General features: G+C 49.7%; 1 long non-coding RNA gene across 1 annotated transcript; it reads left to right on the forward strand.

Moving 5' to 3' along the window:
- The first annotated feature begins 308 nt into the window (after nucleotides 1–308).
- On the forward strand, nucleotides 309–1,604 carry LOC123130638 (uncharacterized). Its single transcript, XR_006463942.1, has 2 exons — nucleotides 309–637; nucleotides 737–1,604. It is a non-coding gene; the product is annotated as an uncharacterized lncRNA (long non-coding RNA).
- The last annotated feature ends 8,009 nt before the right edge of the window (nucleotides 1,605–9,613 follow it).

Genomic DNA, 9,613 nt, shown 5'->3' on the forward strand with positions numbered 1-9,613 from the left:
AAACGCCACCACCAAAATCTTCTTTAAGTGTCTCATTTGGCGTCATGATTACATAGTCTTCGCATTTGGTTTGTCTTCAACATTGATTTAACCTCATGGTTTATCTTCGCATTGTTGAGTTGGTCTTAGACATATATATAGGATGAGTCTATTCTAACAACACCCCTTAAGACTTTATTCTAACAACACCGGCCTTATTCTAACACCACCCACCCGAACACAAAAAAACAAAATAAACGAACTGCACGCAGCGAACGGAAAAAAGAACCCGCCCACCCCCACCGTACCTTCCTCCCCACCCACCCCACCCATCCCAACTTTCTTCCCCCGTGGGTTCCTCCCCAATCAGCACCACAAGCCCCGGCGTGCACCTGCCCCTTCCCACCTCTCCGTCGATCTGGCCCACTTTCCGGTTTGAATCCGAGCCGTGGCTCGTGACGTCACGTGCGTCCTGATCCGCGGGCCAGAAAACATGCTTTCCGGTTAGGTCGACGGTGGCCGAGTAAATGCGATGGGCAAGCGGGTCTCCCTGGTTCAGTTGGTCGGCTGCGGAGGCTGAGCTCGGTGCCATTCGATGCGTCCGAAGGAGAGGAAAACGATCCTTGAATATGGAGTTTCTCTTGCAGTTGATTAAGAGGTACGTATCTGAATTGCATGTGTGCGGTGCCATCTAATTTGTGGGATCCAAAAGCACAAGATCTAATCCTGTGGTTTCCGCCTCAATTTATTTGATCAGAAGAACCATCATGGTTCCTGGAGGAGGTCAATGCCAATGAGATTCCGATTGAGCTTCTGCAGTATCCAGTACTAGCACCTGCACCAGAATTGCCTACGCAGTTGTCAATGGAGGAGCTGCTGCCTTGGCGGCGAACATCGGCGGGGGTCAAATCTGTGTGGCGGTGGGGGTGGCGGACGGTGAAATTGCACTCTAACAGACGCAAGCTTCGGAATAGTCTGAGTAGATCGGCCCAAAAGCGCCTAGATGGACACAAAGGTTTGGAGTCATCGTGTTAGTTCAGAATTTTTTTCAGAAAGTTTTTGGTGTCGTACAAGAGTGCAAGGATGATGGGATGACTGCAGTGCGTGGCAACATGAAAAATGTAGATAAAACAGTGTTGGTCAGATGGATATTCAATCTCTGCACCCCTGAAAATACAGAGAACATATTCATATTCTGGCCGTTTTGAAATAGTTCAGATGTGTATGTTGTCTGTTGCATATATGCAGTTCAGTAAAAATGCTGATTCATTCTTGAACGGAACTATTTAGTAGCAACCTGTCCGGACCGTGGGGAAGCTCCAGAACAAGCTGGTCGACCAACTTGATGCAAGAACTGTGGAGTAGAGGGTCAGCGACGAAACAAATGAAACAAAGCAGCGGAGCTAAGACTGAAAAGGGACTGAAAAATGATGCATGGTTGACGTAAAACAAAATGCAGGGGAACCAATGGAGCTAAGGCTAGAGAGCAGCTGAAATTTAGTTATCCTTTACTGCAATGTCAATTTGATGGCGTGTATAATTAGCAGGAGTGGTGCAAACATACTGTAACATGTGTGAGCATCATGCAAATCCGTTTGCGCTGAATAAACCTCGACTTTTATATAGTGTAACATCGACCTGACTTCTGTGTGAGATGCATGATGCAGTTTAGCTGCTCATATTTCTGAACATGTTATGCATGCCCTGAACCATATGAATAAAATGCAAGGACTCCTTTCCCTTCTGGACGCCCAGGTTTTAGTTAACCTTTTTTTTGAAGTTTCACTTTGCTGGCGTGTATGATCAGAAGTGGCGGATCAAAAATACCGTGATCTATGGAGCATCATGCAAATCCGTTTGTACTGAATAAACCGAGACTGATATGTACTGAATTTTGTGTGAGATCCACGATGCAGTCTAGCTGCTCGTAATTCAGAATATCTGTTTTGTTAGTAACATTCGGAATATCTTTTTTTTGTAGGTTTATTTGGAACATCTTTTTTTCTGTTGGGGAGCGGCAATGGATCTCAACGGCCTGGAATGTAGGGGATGGGCTTGAGTCCCATCGGAGAAGATTGGTTGGTACAACCGTGCGATCCGAATAAATCTGCTCACATGACGCCGTCAGTCCAGAATCGGAGAGATGCTGGCCCATATTGTTTCCTTCCATCCGAGCCACGCGGAAACTGACTGACGTCGTAATACTTCGTTGTTGTCAGTTGTGGGTCATTGGTTCTGCATAAGATATCAGTACATTAACTATACCTTCCAGAATATGTGTTGCATTGGCTATCTCGGTGCAAGGGTACGGCAGGGATATCGAGACTATGTGTGCTCGGGCTAACAACAACACTTTCGAGAAACTAGTTATTACTTTCTTGGTTAAAAGAAGTGTATACACTTTAATATTTATAGATTCAGATTGTCGGAACAAGTTCTCATACACGCCTTTTGGCTCTGTTACAACTTTCTAAAGGGTTAGAATGTTATTGGTGTTGGAAAAATATTAGACGCTCTTAACTGAATAAGAAGTGTGTAGCGCATGATGAAGCTATGTATCTAGGGTAGGGTCATGGACCTGTCCCAGTTGCCCTACCCAAGGACATCTCAAGAAGAAATCACTTTTCAATCGACTTGAAGGTGTTTCACTCGACAGACTCGAAGACACTCGACCAAGAAGTAATCACTCGACCAAGGTCCAATCACTCGACGGCCAGGAGACCTAAAGGCACTCCGCACGCTAACGGTCGGTTATTAAGTAGCCTTTATGGTCATCATAGCACTTTATTAGAGGCGTTACCAGTAACGCCCAACTTTAATGTATTTAAGACCCTACACAACTGAGGGCCGAGGGGGGCCGGCGAACTCTATATAAGCCACCCCCCTCCTCAGTGTAAAGGGTTCGCACCCCTGTAATTCATACACGCATAATCCAGTCGACCGCCTCCGGGCTCCGAGACGTAGGGCTATTACTTCCTCCGAGAAGGGCCTGAACTCGTAAACCTCGTGTGCTTACAACTTCTCCATAGCTAAGATCTTGCCTCTCCATACTTACCCCCCTACATCACTGTCAGACTTAGAACCACGACAGTTGGCGCCCACCTCGGGGCGGGTGTTTTAGCGATTTGTTGGAGGAGTTGCGATCTTTTCCGATCCAAATCATCATGGTTTCTGGCGAAGTTTTGGTGGAGGGCTGCGAGATCCGTCTCGGCGCGCTCACGTTCATCGCCGACGACTCCGCTTGGCTTCAGGAGGCTCCGCTCGACGTGGACGCACTCCCTGTCCGCGGGGCGACGCACTTTCGCGCGTGCGTCCGCGGCGTCCTCTTGTGGCAATCGTCGACCCACTATCGGTCGGCTCCTGTGCTGTCCTCCCTCCCTATTTCCCGCCGGCGCAAGCGCTCCGGTCGGTCGAGACTTCAGCGGTGGGTGAGACACGCGGTGGCACGCCAGTCGGCCACCCCTCAAGTCACGGAGATCGAGCCCGACGAATCCCTCTACGGCCTGTTCGACCTGTCGACTGGCTCCACAGAGACCGCATCCGAGTGCGACAGCAGTGATCCGGCGGTGGAGGTTCTGATGGTCGACGGACCACCCAGTCCTCCCGGTTTTCCCCGCGCTGACGGAGGCGCCGGTGGAGGCGACCCGTCACGTCCCCATGAGGAATATCTCCCCGAGCCTCTCACGTCGCTGCAGAGAGAAGAACTGCCTCGCTGAAACATGGATGCACTGCACACTCCTATCGTTGGAGAAACCCCCAAGGCTCGTGCCTTGGAGGACGCACGCCTGGCAAACTTGGCCGAGCACACTCGACTGGAGAACCTCCAGCGAGCACTCGACGAGCGTGCGTGACAACGGGTTCCAGAATCCAGTCGACGTTAGCTCTTTCCGCCCCCGCAGGTATATCGAACTTCGATTCAGAATTTAGCAGCTGCAGCCCGTATAGCAGAGTCGATTCAGCCTTCCCAGTCGGAGGCTGGCAGAGGCTTGCTGCAGATCAGAGCGTTACTTCGGGCAGCAGGAGACCAGAATTCCGTTGTTTCTCAGTCGCGGAACGGGATTCATAGCAGATCCATTGCTGCAGACACAGTCTAGTCGGCTCATAGCCCAAGATCGCCCGGAGGCGTGAGGGTCGTGGGGACCGGCGCAATCAGTACGGGAACCGTGAGCAGTACAATCACCGATTCGATCGTGATGATCGACGTCGAGGGCCCACCCCTCCCCCCGAGGAGCGGGTCGTATGCGCCTCAACAGCAGGATGACAGGCGCCCTCATAGTGTTGGGCGAAGGATTCCAGTCGACCCCAGGGAGCCAGGCTTTGATACGAGATCCATTCTCGTTCAAGGTTTGGTCGACAGGAACAGAGCTCACCGAGAAGGTCACGACAGGGATGCACCTACCATCAGCAGAGTACATGTTTCGGTGCCAGAGTGCTTTAGTAGATCCATCAGGGCCGCTGTGATTCCTCCCAACTTCAGGTTGGCGACTGGAGTCAGTAAGTTCACTGGTGAGTCCAAGCCCGATACTTGGCTTGAAGACTATCGAGTGGCCGTCCAGATTGGCGGCAGCAATGATGAAGTGGCCATGAAGCACCTGCCTCTCATGTTGGAGGGCTCGGCCAGAGCATGGCTGAACCAGTTAGCACCCAGCAGCATTTACACTTGGGAAGATCTCGCCCGAGTGTTTGTCACCACATTTGAAGGAACATGCAAGCGACTGACAGGGCTGACGGAACTGCGGTCTTGCATGCAGAAGCCGAATGAAACTTTGAGGGATTACATCCAGAGATGGATCACGTTACATCACACGATAGAGAATGTGCCTGACCACCAAGCAGTCTGTGCCTTCAAAGAAGGCGTCAAGTATAGAGAACTGAATCTGAAATTCGGTCGAACCGGAGATATGTCTCTGAATCGGATGATGGAGATTGCCACCAAGTATGCTAATGGTTAAGATGACGATCGACTCAGGAGTGGCAAGCTCAAGTCAGTCGCTCAAGAAACCGGAGGAAATTCCAATCGAAAACAGAAGCGGAAAGTCGAGCCAGCTGCTCTTGGGGAGGCCTTGGCTGTAACTTAGGGAAAGTTTAAGGGGAAACCTAAAGGACCTTGGAACCCCAAGAAAGTTAAAGACCAGGACGGAAATGATGTGTTGGATTTGCCATGTCACATCCACACCAAGAAAGATGAAGAGGGTAATTTCATTTACCCGAAACATACCACTCGACAGTGTCGACTCTTGATCCAGCAGTTCCAGGGCAAGCAGCCCAAAGATAAGGAAAAGGAGTCGGACAAAGTTGAGGACAAGGAAGATAGTGACGATGGATACCCCCAGGTCAATTCCACCCTGATGATTTTTGCCGATGTTGAAAGCAAAAGTCGACTTAAAGTTATCAACCGACAGGTGAATATGGTTGCTCCGGCGACACCCAGTTATCTGAAGTGGTCTCAGACTGCCATCACATTCGACCGTCCGATCACCCAACGCACATTGCCACCCCTGGGAGGCAAGCTTTGGTGGTCGACCCAGTTGTTGAAGGCACTCGACTGACCAAAGTCTTGATGGATGGTGGCAGTGGTTTGAACATACTGTATGCTGAGACATTGAAAGGGATGGGCATTCCGATGTCCAGACTCAGTACCAGCAACATGAGTTTCCATGGAGTCATTCCTGGGAAGAAGGCTGAATCACTCGGCCAGATTACTCTTAATGTGGTTTTTGGTGATTCCAAGAATTACCACAAAGAAAAGTTGACGTTTGAAGTTGTAGACTTCCAGAGTTCCTATCACGCTATTTTGGGCAGGCCGGCTTATGCACGCTTCATGGCCCGACCGTGTTATGTGTATCTTAAATTGAAGATGCCTGGCCCCAAAGGTGTGATCACTGTTACGGGCAATCGGAAGAAAGCAGAAGAATGTTTTCAGAAAGGTTCAAAGATCGCTGATGCTCAGATGGCAGTGGTGGAGCTGCAGGAATACCAGAAGACTGCAGACCCGAGTGATTTGTTGTGAGCCAAGAAGCCCGCTACAGAATCAGCTTTTCAGTCGTCTGGGGAAATGAAGACAGCTCACATTCACCCGGCCGATCCCAGCGCTGCTCCAACTCATATCTCAACGACACTCGACTCCAAATAGGAAGAAGCGCTCATCCAGTTCCTCCGTGAGAACTGGGACATTTTTGCATGGAAGCCTTCTAACATGCCGGGTGTTCCCAGGGAGCTGGCTGAGCACCGCCTAAGAGTCGATGCAAAAGTAAAACTTGTCAAAGAGCATCTCTGACGGTCCGCCGTCCAAAAGAGAAAGGCTATTGGCGAGGAGGTGGCTCGGCTCTTAGCAGCAGAGTTCATCCGAGAAATCTACCACTCCGAGTGGCTCGCCAACGTTGTCATGGTCCCCAAGAAGGACAAGTCACTTCTCATGTGCATTGACTTTAAACATATCAATCGGGCCTGCCCGAAATATCATTTTCCTCTCCCCCGCATCGACCAGATAGTCGACTCGACTGCGGGGTGTGAGCGACTGTCTTTTTTAGACGCCTATTCCGGGTATCATCAGATCCGTCTGTATGGACCTGACGAGATCAAAACAGCTTTTATCACTCCATTCGGGTGCTTCTGTTATGTTACCATGCCGTTCGGCCTCAAGAATGCTGGAGCCACATTCATGAGGATGATTCAGAAGTGTTTGCTCACTCAAATCAGTCGGAATGTGGAAGCATACATGGATGATATTGTGGTCAAGTCACGGAAGGGTTCCGACCTGCTGACTGACCTGCTGAAACCTTTGCCAACCTCAGGAGGTATGATATCAAGCTCAATCCATCAAAGTGCACATTCGGAGTTCCTGGCGGAAAATTACTCGGTTTTCTCGTTTCCGAATGGGGAATCGACGCCAATCCAGAAAAAGTCGGTACTATACTCCGAATGAAAAGTCCTGTGCGAGTGCACGACGTCCAGAAGCTTACTAGTTGCTTGGCCGCTTTAAGTCGATTCATATCTCGTCTCGGTGAAAAGGCATTGCCTCTTTACCGATTGATGAAGAAGTCCGACAAGTTCGAGTGGACTCCCGAAGCTGATGCAGCGTTTGCAGAGCTCAAAGCTCTGCTCTCCACCCAGCCGGTGCTTGCTGCCCCAATCAGCAAGGAGCCTTTGCTGCTTTACATCGCAGCCACGGGACAAGTCGTCAGTACGGTACTTACGGTCGAGCGGGAAGAAGAAGGAAAAGCCTTCAAAGTTCAGCGCCCAGTATATTATATTTCTGAAGTTTTGACCCCGTCGAAGCAAAGATATCCTCATTATCAGAAGCTTGTATATGGGATTTATATGACCACAAAGAAAGTTGCTCACTACTTCTCTGATCATTCCATTACAGTCGTCAGCGACGCTCCATTGTCAGAGATCCTGCATAACAGAGATGCAACTGGTCGAGTGGCAAAATGGGCGATTGAACTCCTTCCTCTAGATATCAAGTTTGAGGCAAAGAAAGCTATCAAGTCCTAGGCAATCGCATATTTCGTCGCCGAGTGGATTGAACAGCAACTGCCGACTCAGGTTCACTCGGAGCATTGGACCATGTTTTTCGACGGTTCCAAGATGCTGAATGGTTCTGGTGCCGGAGTGGTGTTGGTCTCCCCCCGAGGAGATAAGCTCAGATATGTTCTTCAAATCCACTTTGATTCCTCCAATAGCGAGGCAGAATATGAAGCACTTTTATATGGGTTGCGCATGGCCATTTCTCTCGGCGTCCGTTGCCTCATGGTCTATGGCGACTCAGATTTGGTGGTTAATCAGGTGATGAAGGAGTGGGACGTCAGAAGTCCAGCCATGACTGGTTATTGCAATGCAGTGAGAAAGCTGGAGAGGAAATTCGAGGGGTTAGAACTTCATCACATACCCCGACTAAAAAATCAAGCAGCTGATGATTTGGCAAAAATAGGTTCCAAAAGAGAAGCCATTCCTAGCAATGTGTTTTTGGAACACATCCACACACCATCAGTTCAGGAGGATCCCTTCACTGAAGAGGCCCCGCAGCCAAAAAGTGCCACAGATCCGACTGAAGTTGAAGTTCCAGCTGTGGTCGACCTGATCATGGAAGTCTTGGTCATCACTCCCGACTGGACAGTACCGTACATCGCGTACATCCTAAGGAAAGAGCTATCAGAAGATGAAGAAGAGGCTCGACAGATCGTTCGTCGATCCAAGACATTTACAGTCATAAAAGGACAGTTATATAGAGAAAGCGCGACTGGAGTCAGTCAGAAGTGTATTACACAAGAAGAAGGTCAGATGATCCTTGATGATATCCACTCGGGGACCTGTGGTCATCATGCGTCCTCTCGGACCATTGTGGCTAAAGCATACCGAGCGGGATTCTACTGGCCAAGAGCGAATGAAATGGCGAAAGAGATAGTCGACAAATGTGAAGGATGTCAGTATTACTCCAATATGTCGCACAAGCCCGTGTCAGCCCTGAAAACCATTCCACTCGTCTGGCCCTTCGTTGTTTGGGGGCTGGACATGGTTGGACCACTGAGAACAGGCAGGAGCGGCTTCACTCATGTGCTAGTAGCAGTCGACAAGTTCACCAAATGGATTGAAGCTAGGCCTATCAAGAATCTTGATGCTTGCACTGCTATCAGTTTCATCAGAGAGTTGATATACAGATATGGAGTTCCGCACATCATCATCACTGATAATGGGTCGAACTTCGATTCCGACAAATTCAGGGCCTTTTGCGCCTCTCAGGGCACATGAGTCGACTACGCTTCGGTCGCTCACCCCCAGTCGAATGGACAAGCGGAAAGGGCAAACGGCCTAATTCTCAAAGGACTGAAACCTCGATTGATGCGCGATCTCAAGCACGCAGCACGTGCATGGGTCGACGAGCTTCCATCAGTCCTTTGGGGATTGAGGACAACCCCGAACCGATCGACCAGAAGAACCCCATTCTTTCTGGTCTACGGAGCCAAAGCAGTCTTGTCGAGTGACCTGCTTCACAACGCCCCCCGAGTTGAGCTCTACTCTGAAGATGAAGCAGAACAAGCCCGGCAGGACACAGTCGACCTCCTGGAAGAAGAAAGAGAAATGGCCGTGATCCGATCGACCATCTATCAGCAAGACTTGCGTCAATTCTATGCCAGAAATGTGAAGAGTCGAGCCTTCCAAGAAGGAGACTTAGTCCTCCGAGTGGATCAGTAGAAACCACACAAACTCGCTCCTACCTGGAAAGGCCCCTTCATAGTCACCAGAGTCCTCCACAATGGAGCGTACCACCTCTATAATGTCGATCGCCAGATTGATGAGCCACGAGCCTGGAATGCGGAGCTCCTCCGCCCGTTTTATACTTGAATTTTCACTCGGATGAGATGTAATAAGAAAAACTCATGTAGTTTATTTATCAAAGACAAGAGCGTTATAATTTTCCCAGTGATTGTTATTGTTTTTGTTTGTGTGAGAAACCCCCCAGTGGGTGGCTTAGCTGCGAATCCGTTTCGCCTAAGTTTGTAAAAGTAATTTCCTACCGAGTGGTGAGCCAGCCTCCCACTCGGGGGCTTAGCTGCGAACCCATTTCGCCTAAGTATTTGGAATTCCTACCGAGTGGTGAGCCAGCCTCCCACTCGGGGGCTTAGCTGCATTC

The sequence above is a fragment of the Triticum aestivum genome, chromosome 6A (genome assembly GCF_018294505.1).
Source record: "Triticum aestivum cultivar Chinese Spring chromosome 6A, IWGSC CS RefSeq v2.1, whole genome shotgun sequence".
Lineage (NCBI taxonomy): Eukaryota > Viridiplantae > Streptophyta > Magnoliopsida > Poales > Poaceae > Triticum > Triticum aestivum.